Source organism: Bos mutus, chromosome X (genome assembly GCF_027580195.1).
Source record: "Bos mutus isolate GX-2022 chromosome X, NWIPB_WYAK_1.1, whole genome shotgun sequence".
Taxonomy (NCBI): Eukaryota; Metazoa; Chordata; class Mammalia; order Artiodactyla; family Bovidae; genus Bos; species Bos mutus.
The window spans coordinates 104,687,012-104,699,934 of record NC_091646.1 but is presented as its reverse complement, the minus strand read 5'-3'; the positions used below and the strand labels follow the sequence as shown (position 1 = coordinate 104,699,934).

The window sequence follows — 12,923 nt, the reverse complement described above, 5'->3', positions numbered from 1 at the left end:
TACCATGATCTTATATATGAAAATTTCTAAAGACTCCACACACACACACACACACACACACTCACAAGTTGTTAGAAATAATCAATTCAGTAAATTTAGGGGATACAAAATCCTCGTCTCCTACCTTTGCCAAAAAAAACCATATATATATATAATAATAATCACTATTGAGCTGCTTCAAACTGCCAAAGTGACATGTGCTTCTTGACAGTAGCTTGACTATGCCACATTCAATTCATTAGTAAATGCTATAATTTCTACTTTCATAACTGATTCCAAAGTTTACCAGTTTTCACAACATGCCTTATCTTCATCTAGATTAAGCTGTCTTAATTTCTTACCTGGATTAAAGCAATAGTTTAGTACTTCTGCTCTCTCCTGCTATGCCATTCTATTCTCCATATATAAGCCATAATCATCTCTTTCAAAAGCCAATCAGATAATGCAACTGACCTATTCACAAGATTTTAAAATTTATAAACTTTCCAGTACACATAGAATGAAATAAAATTTAAATTATTTATTATGTACAACAAGCCTTTGTTTCTTTCAGTCCATTGCCTGACACTCTCCCTAGTGCTTATTTGCACTGTAAGTCATACTGGCCTTCTTGAAGTTTCAAGAACACTCCTATTCTCTTACAATTTTAGAGCATTTGCACTCAGTGTCACTGTATAAGGAATGTTCTTACCCTAGATATCTGCATGCTCCATTTATCTTTTCATTCAGCCTCTACTTATATGTCACCTCATAAAGGAGACCTTTCTTGAATGCACTATTTAAAATAACAACCTCCAGTTTGTATCTACTTACATACCTTAGTTCTCTCCATATCTTTATTTCTTTCCATACAATTCACCACTGCCTCATATGTTTTATCTATATATTGGCTTGTCTATTGTCTCTCTTTTTTTTTTTATTGTCTCTTTTTTCTACTGTATTATAAACTCGATGGGGTTTCCCTAGTGGCTCAGACAGTAAAGAATCTGCCTGCAATGAAGGAGACCCAGGTTCAATCACGGCTACAATCCATGGGGTCGCAAAGAGTTGGACAGGACTGAGTGACTAACATTCACACACATATAAACTCCACGAGTGAAAGAATTATCACTTTTATTCTCAACTGAATTGTCAGAACCTAGAACCGTTCATGGTGCATAGAAACGCTAAATAAATTTCTGGTGAATAAAGGGATGAATGTGAATGGAAATATACCAAATGGATCAATTAAATTAAAAGCAAACAAATGAAAATTAAATTGATAAGCCAATTCATAGCCAAAGTTTGATCTCTTTAAAAAAAGCTACTATGCAAAGTGTATAATACACAGAAAATAGTACATAAATGTATACGCCAGGCAGTAAATAATAAAAAGAATAATAAAGTTACTCAGTCGGTCCGACCCTTTGTGACCCCATGCACTGTAGCCCACCTGGTTCCTCTGCCCATGGAATTCTCCAGGCAAGAATACTGGAATTGGTAGCCATTCCCTTCTCCAGCAGATCTTTCTGACCCAAGGATTGAACCCAGGTCTCTTGCACTGCAGGCAGCTTCTTTCCCATCTGAGCAACCAGGGAAGCCCACTTATATCCACAGTAAGCTATAAATATTACCAAGAATTATTGTAGCTTCCTCTCTACCAGATTTTAACTGCCTCCCTTCCTCCATAGGTAATATTTATTCTGAATTTTGAATCAATTATTTTCTTGTCTTTTAAAGTAGTTTTATTATGTATGAAAACTATAAACATCAGTATAAAAATGAAATTATTAACTATTCTGTCATTTGTATTTTCACTCATCATTGTGTTAAGATTAATCCAGGTTGATATATTTGGTTTTAACTCATTAATCCTCACTTTTTAACATAACTCCATTACAGAAATATATGGTAGTCTACTTATCCATGTTACTTTTGACAGGCTCTCACGTAGTTTTCAAGTTCCTGTGCTATTCTTTACAAATTGCTATGAATATTCTTTGATGTGTTTTTCCATTACTATTAGCTTTGGAACCATTCTTTCTCTTTAGAAAACTTTATACATCTATGTTTAATCAATTTTGCATTAACCCTGCAATCACTCGGGGAAATCTTGTTTTCTTCATTCTGGCATTCTTAGTCAGCAGTTTACCACAGCCCTTTGAAAATTTACTGACATCACCTTAGATAATTCGTTTGGAGAAGCTCTGAAGTTAACACCACAATACCAATTAACTGCCTCTGAAAGCACTTTTTTCCCCTAAACCCTCCCTGCCTGCCGCCCCCCAACCCCGCGCCAGGCAAAAAGCCTCTGACATATTTGGGGAGACGTTTAAAATATTTTCATAGTTCTATAACATCACAGATTGTTTTTTGATAATATTGTGTTGGCATTTCCTAAATACCTTAAATTGAATTAACTCCAAATAAATATATAGAATCTATGCTGGAAAGAGAAAAATGGTGTGTTTCTGTTTGAAATTGGCAAAGCAATTACTGATTTCAATGTCTACTTTAACTTGACCAGTTAATTTCAGCTTTGATTACATTGAGGGACTAAATTACTTCCAAGAAAATCTGCCAGATATAACAAATAAAATTATTGCACATGACATGGTTAAATTTGCGTTTCAGATAAATAATGATTTTTTCTAGTAAAAGTATGTGTAATGCAATACTTGGAATCTATTCATACTAAAAAAAAAATTCATTTTTTAATCTAAAATGCAATTCACTAGTCAGTGTGTAAGAACCTGTCTGCCAGTGCAGGAGACAAGAGACATGGGTTCGATCCCTGGGTAGGAAGATCCCGGGGTCGGAATATCCCTTGGAGAAGGACATGACAAACCCCTCCAGTATTCTTGCTTGGAGAATCTCATGGAAAGAGTCTGACACGACTGAAGCGACTTAGCACACACATGCCATTTCCACCAATTAGGACTCTCAAGGTTTCCCTCAAGCTCTTTGATTTACTGAAATATTTCCTCCATGTCCGAAACTCACTAACTCGGGGCCTTAGCAATCTTTCCTTGCACTTGCGTATTTCTTCATTTCATACTGTACATGAGGAAATTGGCTCAGACGGTAAAGCGTCTGCCTGCAGTGTGCGAGACCCGGGTTCGATCCCTGGGTTGGGAAGATCCCCTGGAGAAGGAAATGTCAACCCAATCCAGGACTCTCGCCTGGAAAATTCCATGGACTGAGGAGCCTGGTGGGCTACAGTCCACGGGGTCGCAAAGAGCTGGACACGACTGAGCGACTTCACTTTCATTTTTCATACTGTACATTATCTTTGAAAAAAGAACTGAGAGTCTTACCATAGCCGTTTTGCCTGAGGAGTACCTTTGCAGATGACTTTCTAATAAAATTGTTCTACAAAGCACGATCTGTATCACACTCAGTAGAACGGTATGCGCAATAGCGGACAATACAAGATGTCTTCCGGGGACGTGGCTTAGGTTCTGGAAAAATCTAGGCAGTCTCGAAATGATGTAAGACGCTAAATGAGATGAAGTCTTTTGAACCTTACCAGCTCCCGTACTCCTAATGCCTTAGGCGGCACTTGCCCCACCCCTTTGCATTTTGCGGTTTGCATTTTGGTGCTGCTCCTGCTGCTAAGTCGCTCAGTTGTGTCCGACTCTGTGCGACCCTATAGACGGCAGCCCCCCAGGCTCCCCTGTCTCTGGGATTTTCTGGGCAAGAGTACTGGAGTGGGGTGGCACTGCCTTCTCTGTTTGGTGTTGCTGCCCGCCAAGTCGCTTCAGTCGTGTCCGACTCTGTGCGACCCCATGGACTGCAGCCTACCAGGCTTCTCTGTCCATGGGATTCTCCAGGCAAGAACACTGGAGTGGGTTGCCATTTCCTTCTCCAATGCATGAAAGTGGAAAGTGAAAGTGAAGTCACTCAGTCGTGTCTGACTCTTAGTGACCCCATGGACTGCAGCCCACCAGGCTCCTCCGTCCATGGGATTTTCCGGGCAACAGTGCTGGAGTGGGGTGCCATTGCCTTCTCCTTGGTGCTGCTGGTTGTAGCTTTTTCACTGCCGGCCTACTGTCTTCTGCAGGGTTCAAAGATTTTTTTTTTTTTCTAGACTAGAGCACGCATCCTTAAGAGATGTCTGACTACGTGAGCATCAAAGACAGCCAATCTGAGATACAGAGAAACTCCGAGGAGCATTCCAGATCGGAGGCAGGTGGCGCCAATGCGGAAGTGACCAGAAATGGTGGCAGTGCCGGCGATGGTGGCAGCCCTGGCCAGCCCGGCAGAGCAAATCAAGGTGCCGACACAGCAAGTACCAATAAAAACATTGATTTGGAAAGCATGGGAGATGCTGGACATTTCTTAACGGGTGATAGAAACCAGTTCCAGTACCAGTTAGGAAAGCCGGGAAAGGAAGGAGAAGTGAAGGAAGCATTGGCACAAGAAAAGTGGCCTCAGGTACAGTGCCGTGAGGCTAACCAAGCCCAAGCCCAGTATTTATATGCCAAGGATTGGGCCCTGGAGGAACGGGTAGCTTCCGAGATATCCACCCTCCCCAACCCACGTTGGAAAGTCCTGAATGCTCTTCGAGAGCGGCAGCTGGGTTCAAGTGCCCACTTTGTGTATGAGGCCTGTGGGGCAAGAGTCTTTGTGCAGCATTTCCACCTGCAGTATTGGCTTGCAGGCCACAATGTTTGTGTTAACACTGTGCACTTTAACCAGTGTGGCACCTGGCTGGCCACTAGCAGTGATGACCTGAAAGTGATATTGTGGGACTGGGTGCATCGGCAGCCAGTACTGGAGTTTGAGAGTGGTCACAGAAATAATGTTTAGCAGGCCAAGTTCCTTCCCCACTGTGGTGATACCACCCTGGCCATGTGTGGCTGCGATGGGCAGATCTACATAGCCGAGCTGTCTGCTCTCCCACACTGTGGGAAAACTAAATGTGTGGCCCAGCACAGGGGAGCCTCCCACAAGTTGGGTCTGGATCCTGACTCCCCTTTTAAGTTCCTCACTTCAGGTGAAGATGCAATTGTCTTTGCCATTGATCTCAGACAAGGCCAGCCGGCTTCAAAAGTGGTGGTAACCAGAGAGAAGGAGAAGAGAGTGGGGCTGTATTCGATCTATGTGAATCCTGCCAATAATTACCATTTTGCAGTGGGGGGATGAGATCAGTTTGTAAGAATTTATGACCAGAGGAAGATTAATTAGAGTGATAATAATGGAGTGCTCAAGAAATTTTGTCCTCATCACCTGCCCAACTGTGACGCTAAAGCTCACATTACCTGCCTTGTGTACAGTCACAATGGCACAGAGCTCCTGGCCAGTTACAATGATGAGGATATTTACCTCTTCAATTCCTCTCATGTTGATGGAGCCCAATATGTGAAAAGACACAAGGGGCACAGAAATAATGCCACAGTCAAAGGTGTCAATTTCTACGGTCCCAGAAGTGAGTTCGTCATGAGTGGCAGTGATTGCGGGCACATCTTCTGGGAGAAGTCATCCTGCCAGATTGTTCAGTACATGGAATGGGATAAAGGAGGGACTATTAACTGTATTGAAGCCCATCCTTACCTACCTGTGATGGCGACCAGCGGCCTAGACCGCAATGCTAAGATCTGGGTACCCACAGCTAAAGTTATCACTTGCCTTGCTGGCTTAAACAGTGTGATTAAGAGGAACAAGCAAGGACGAGATAAAGACAGACAGCACCATACTCATCTGTTCGAAAGCCACATGCTTTGGTTCCTCATGCATCACCTGACACAGAGAGGACATTGCCCGCAGTAGGGAGCTACTGGAATCGAGGTGGTGGAAACCAACTCAGATGAGTCTTCCAGTACCTCAGATGTGTCGGAGGAGGAAGAGAACCAAGACTGTGTGCAGTGCCTGCTATCCTGAAAGCCTTGCACTCCAGCTCCAGCTGGGCTTCACCTCAGAAGGCTGGACTTTAAGATTTAGTTTACTAGATTAGCTTGTTGTCTTTGATCTGCTTTCCACAGTAGAAATTGCCTCTTCCATCTCCCTCCTGTGCCTTCCCCCTTTCCTTCTTCACATTCTTCCTCCTTCACTTGGTTTCTTTACTCTTCCCTCTTTAGCCCTTATGTCTATAGGAATAAATAAGGAGTTTAGCTATGCCTCTTTTCCTTTGTTCTCTTATGATTGACTTCTAAATTTCATAATTCTGGTGAAAAAATTAATAGCCTTATTGAATCTACCTTCTCATTTCTGATACTCTGAAAATGGCCATTTTTTCACTTTTATTTTTTATTTATTTTTATTTTCTTTATTTTATTTTTAAACTTTACAATATCGTATTAGTTTTGCCAAATATCGAAATGAATCCGCCACAGGTATACATGTGTTCCCCATCCTGAACCCTCCTCCCTCCTCCCTCCCCATACCATCCCTCTGGGTCGTCCCAGTGCACCATCCCCAAGCATCCAGTATGGTGCATCGAACCTGGACTGGCAACTCGTTTCATACATGATATTATACATGTTTCAGTGCCATTCTCCCAAATCTTCCCACCCTCTCCCTCTCCCACAGAGTCCATAAGACTGTTCTATACATCAGTGTCTCTTTTGCTGTCTCGTACACAGGGTTATTGTTACCATCTTTCTAAATTCCATAAATATGCATTAGTATACTGTATTGGTGTTTTTCTTTCTGGCGTACTTCACTCTGTATAATAGGCTCCAGTTTCATCCACCTCATTAGAACTGATTCAAATGTATTCTTTTTAATGTCTGAGTAATACTCCATTGTGTATATGTACCACAGCATTCTTATCCATTCATCTGCTGATGGACATCTAGGTTGCTTCCATGTCCTGGCTATTATAAACAGTGTTGCGATGAATATTGGGGTACACGTGTCTCTTTCCCTTCTGGTTTCCTCATTTTTTCACTTTTAGAAGTTTAAAGATTAGTTTCCTCAGATGACCTGAAAAATTCAGAAATATGTTTATTCTTTAAAATAAAACAAACCATGGTCTTGTTCCTTAAATATGGACACTTAATCATACACACATGCTTACACACACACATACACAGACTCTCATTCTCTATCACAGAAAAGGAAAAGGGGAGAGGTGGGTAGATAAATTCCTAACAAGATAATTCATCATTCTAGAAAAAATAACTTGCTTTGTCCACATTTTCTGAACTCATATGTTAATAGTGATTAATTTGAGCACATAGAGGGTGGCAAGAATTAAACTTAATCACATAGCATTGTTTACTCTGCACTTTCAATTCTTTTAAATTTTCATGGCTTGAGAATTCCCACAGGATTACCTTCTAGAAAGTCCTCTTGGGACTACCATCTCCTATGATACCAACCAGGAATATAAGAATTTCTAATATGTGAAAATATATATCTAACTTTAATAATAATTTAATGTTACACTAATGAGTTGTTTATACTTATCGATAACTTTGATAATATTGGAAGAAATATCCCATTAGACACACATGCATTGCTTCACACCTTCTTCAACTGTTTATAAAAGGTTAAGTTGCAATTAAAAATATCTTGTTTTAAACCTTATTTAATGTCAGTTTGGGGTACTGGATTTCCAGTTACTGTTCAATAGTAATATTTAGTTTTGTTTTATACCTGTTTTTTGTGTAAGGGAATGCAGAGGCTTGCCTTTCCCCCAACACCCCTGTGAAGTATAACACACCCTTCTTTGCAGATATTTGCTGGGGAGGAAGGGTATAATAAGACATTCTGTGGCCTGACCATGATTTTACTTTGATAATACTCCCTAAAGTGGATATGGTTCATGGCCCCTTGGGAGCAAGTTGAGAAATCTACATAATGAGATTAGACTTTTGAATGGAAAATAACTTGACTGAGTTCCTACTCACTGAGATTCAAAGTTAGGGACAACTGCCTGGGGATCTGTGAGCAAGTGGCAGTCCCTACCAAGGTCTGCTGTCGGGAAAGGACCTTAAAAGTCCCCAGAGAACCCAGTGACTTTGAACCAAGCACTGTGGTTTAAAACAACAGTTTTGAACTAGAATCCCAAGTTTGGGGCAGCCCTGCACAGCTGGGTGGGATGTATACTAACAACAAAATCAACACAACATTGGAAAGAACACGTGGAACTTCTGGTGACACTCAAGTGGTGGTAAGAACAACAGCAAGAGCAGATTAATTACCCAATTCTTTTTTCACCTGCTGTTTAGAAGCAGGTTTACCTCTGTGCAGGATTTGTACTATGAGCTAAAACTTTGTTCAGAGTTCTCTGCATGGTTCTGAGATTGCTTGTGCTATAAGAGGCATTTGGAGAAAGATTTGGAAGCCAAAGGTAAAGTATTTGTTTTATTCTCCGAAAGTAGGCTCAAGGGCATATGATCTGCTGGCTTACCTTAGTGTCAGGCAGCAAGCCTGGGCAACAGCTGCACCAGTGTCCCTTCCTATCTTTCAGCTTCACCAGCTCCATAAAAGACAGTGCCCACTTCTGCAGAGCATTCACGTCATCAGAGTTGGAGGTCTAGGGGCAGTGAAAGATCAACATGAGTTCCAGTCTGTCCCTGTGGGGTCCAGCTATTCCTCATGGCTTCCAGTCCATCCTTGCTTTCCCTACTTCACATCCATCTCTCTTTCCTAGATGCTGCTGGCTTTGGGCTCCAGCACCTCAAGCAAAGACAAAAAAAAAAAAAAAAGTCTTATGAAGACTCTTTAAACAGCTCCTACAATTACACACTATCAGGTCCCTATATAAGTCACCTGTTAATATGCATATCACCCCAGCGTTTCTGTTTTTTGGTTAGAACTCTGACTGATGCAACCGCCTCCAACTACTTTGAACTGTGTTAAGTCTCCAGATGACATGGGTAATTTGCCATCTGGAGGAGTAAAAGGCCTCTAAAGAGAAAGGTTGGACTTGATTAAGATAGGGAGTCAAATAATTAATTTGAAAAATATATGATTATAGGTGAAAATCCAGCTGGTAGTGTAGTTCCACTGGGGCTTCCCAGGTGGCGCTAGTGGCAAAGGACCTGCCTGCCAATGCAGGTGACGTAAGAGAGGCGTTCAATCCCTGGGTCAGGAAGATCCCCCCAGAGAAGGACGTGGCAACCCACTCCAGTATTCTTGCCTGGAGAAGCCCATGGACAGAGGAGCCTGGCAGGGTGCAGTCCATGGAGTCACAAAGAGTCAGACACGACTGAAGCAACTTAACACACACACACACACACACACACGCGCATGCAGTGTAGTTCCCAGAAAATGGAATTGTTACAATTTTAATTTATGCAAATATTGGTCCTATTAGCATATAGAAGAGAGCAATACAATATTGCTCTAGCCTTCCATGAGATGGTGGGCAAAGTGAACAATTCTATCAAATAAGCAGGCAAAACTGCACCTTTAAATTTAATTTTTCAGCATCAATTATTTTCAGTCCAATATGGAATTTCTACAGGACAGTTCTGTGTAGGCCCTCATGGCCTTTATGCAATATTATAATTGTCTCCTAATTATGCACAGAATTTAACTGCATTAAATTGTGACAGATGCCAAACTATACTTTTAAAAAGACATCTGGCGGCCGTTCCTTAAAAGGATAGGTGTGGAAAAGAAGAGAGGGGGAAAAAAATATAATGGGAGCCTAATAGCTAAATGGCAGGCCAAAAAATTTTTGGTGAGTTCTGTTCGTCCAAAACTGACCTTCAGCAGTGCTCATTCTACCATGTTGTGAACAAAAAGAATAATAAATTTACAATAGATTGGATCGTAGCCATCCTGTATCAGCTGCTATGAAGTTCACTATCTTAATTTACCTTGACTTCAGTCTCTTCAACAGTAAAATTAGAGGTTTAGACTTTTAGTTTTCAAAGCTTATGGAGCACTTTATATCTATTTCCTAACTCAACAATGAGGTTTCAGAGATGGATGTATCACAGACCAAGTTCACAACACACTAGTCTCAAGCTGTGTTCTCGGGAGAACTAGGGGTATTGGATGTTTTCATTGGAAGGGCCTGAGAAGCTTCCTACCCTGCTGCTTTACTCAAAGTATAATGTTAATTTTTCTTTCCTAGCTTCAGTAGCCTCTTTATCTCTAACCCCATTATTCAAGCAACCATCTATGGAAATAAAATACACATAAACACTATCAAGTATATCAAAGTGTAATTTCTCAGTTTTTCTACATAAAAACCATATTAAAATGGAAGACAGGAAACAAGTTCAGAGAAGTTAACTTTCCAAAGTCATTGAGCTAAAAAGGTGCAGAGCAGGGGCTCACATAGAGTTTACAACTAAATTTTTGCAACAAATAGTGATATATAGCATCACTGTTTTGGTGCATGGTAATTTGGTTGAAGTGTGCCTTATATACGAACAAAGCTAGTGGAGGTGATGGAATTCCAGCTGAGCTATTTCAAATCCTAAAAGATGATGCTGTGAAACTGCTGCACTCAATATGCCAGCAAATTTGGAAAACTCAGCAGTGGCCACAGGACTGGAAAAGGTCACTTTTCATTTCAATCCCAAAGAAAGGCAATGCCAAAGAATGTTCAAACTACTGCACAATTGTACTCAACTCACACACAAGCAAAGTAATGCTCAAAATTCTCCAAGCCAGACTTCAACAGTACATGAGCTGTGAATTTCAAGATATTCAAGCTGAATTTAGAAAAGCCAGAGGAACCAGAGATCAAATGGCCAGCATCCGTTGGATTATCGAAAAAGGAAGAAAGTTCCAGAAAAACATCTATTTCTGCTTTATTGACTATGCCAAAGCCTTTGACTGTGTGGGTCACAATAAACTGTGGAAAATTCTGAAAGAGATGGGAATACCAGTTCACCTTACCTGCCTCTTGAGAAATCTGTATGCAGGTCAAGAAGCAACAGTTAGAACTGGACATGGAGCAACAGACTGGTTCCAAATAGGTTTACATAGGAGTACATCAAGGCTGTATATTGTCACCATGCTTATTTAACTTCTATGCAGAGTACATCATGCAAAATGCTGGGCTGGATGAAGCACAAACTGGAATCAAGACTGCCGGGAGATATATCAATAACCTCAGATATGTACATGATACCACCCTTATGACAAAAAGCAAAGAATAACTAAAGAGCCTCTTGATGAAAGTGAAAGAGAGTGAAAAAGTTGGCTTAAAACTCAACATTCAGAAAACTAAGATCATGACATCTGGTCCCATCACTTCATGGCAAATAGATGGGGAAACAATGGAAACAGTGACAGAGTTTATTTTCTTGGGCTACAAAACCACTGCAGATGATGGCTGCAGCCATGAAATTAAAAGATGGTTGCTCCTTGGAAGAAAAGCTATGACCACTCTATAAACAGCATATTAAAAAGCAGAGATGTAACTTTGCCAACAAAGGTCAGTCTAGTCAAAGCTATGGTCGTTCCAGTAGTCATGTATGGATGTGAGAGTTGGACCATAAAGAAAGTTGAGTGCCAAAGAACTGATGCTTTTGAACTGTGGTGTTGGAGAAGACTCTTGAGAGTCCCTCGGACTGCAAGGAGATCCAACCAGCCCATCCTAAAGGAAATCAGCCCTGAATATTCATTGGAAGGACTGATGTTGAAGCTGAAACTCCAATACTTTGGCCACCTGATGTGAAGAACTGAGTGGAAAAGACCCTGATGCTGGGAAAGATTCAAGGCAGCAGGAGAAGTGAACAGAGGATGAAATGGTTGGATGGCATCACTGACTCAAGGGACATGAGTTTGAGTAAACTCCGGGAGTTGGTGATGGACAGGGAAGCCTGGTGCGCTGCAGTCCAGGGGGTCATAAAGAGTCAGACACGACTGAGCGACTGAACTGAACTGAACTGAACTTGGTATAGCTGATGATGGAAATTGAGAACCCACATCTCAAGATTCTTTCATGATATTTAAGAGTCACCTTTCATCTAGTAAGGTGGCTGTAGTCCCACCTCGGACTTCTGTCAGCTATACGGCAGTTATGTTAGTAACTCAAGCCCCTGAAATTGAATTGTAAGCCTCTGAGAAGAACAGACAAAATAACAATGAATCAAAAAAAAAAAAAGTACAAAACATAAAAACAGGATATGCTGCAGTAGGGACAGTACTTCCACCCTCAGCTACCCATTGATCTGGATGATATTAGCTGAAGAGGCTGTTGCTTATGGATCTCTGTCTAGAATCAAAGTACAGCTTTGATTTTGAGTGACTGGTTCTTTTGATTACTCTTTACAAAGATATAATGACCCAGATATTTTAGAGACTATCTTTCTCAGCTGACACGTATGACCAAAACTGTGAGGGACTGAGATCAATGATATACAACCCCATTAAGATCTTGGATCATATGGTGTAGCCTCTCTTTTCTTTTCTACAGTGAGTTGCTCTCTAAATAAGAGATAAGGTTTTGTTCTCAGATGTTATCCCCTGAGATTGCATGCATGCTCAGTAGCTCAGTTGTGTCCAACTCTTTACGATCCCATGGACTGTAGCCCACCAGGCTATTCTGTCCTTGAAATTTTCCTGGCAAGAATACTGGAGACGGTTGCCAGTTCCTCCTCCAGGGGATCTTCCTGACCCAGGGATCAAATCCGCATCTCCCACATCTCCTGTACTGGCAGACAGATTCTTTACCACTGAGCCACCTGGGAGGCTCATCCTTTGAGATTAGTAAGTAGTAATTGATAGTCACACTCATGAATATTGTTTAAAAGCTTATAATTATGAATTCTTAGTGTATCTGCAAAATTTTAAAAATGTTTTTAGAAATATGGAAATAAAATTTAACTTAACATCATCAGATAGAGCCAAATATTTGAGAGGAAAGACTTTTTCCTGTGTGCTTTCTCATAGTGGTTTCCTCTCTCAAAAAAACAAACAAACAAACAAAAAAACCTGTAGAATTTTAGGGTGATAGATCTACTCTAAATGCTACTGGAGTGGTGGATGTATGATTCAATGCATTTGTCAAAACTCACAACATTGTA

The 12,923-nt window shown here is 41.0% G+C and overlaps 1 pseudogene; it reads left to right on the top strand.

Annotated features, from left to right (window-relative positions):
* Positions 1-4,092: 4,092 nt before the first annotated feature.
* On the top strand, positions 4,093-5,862 carry LOC102271884 (DDB1- and CUL4-associated factor 8 pseudogene; annotated as a pseudogene).
* Positions 5,863-12,923: the final 7,061 nt, after the last annotated feature.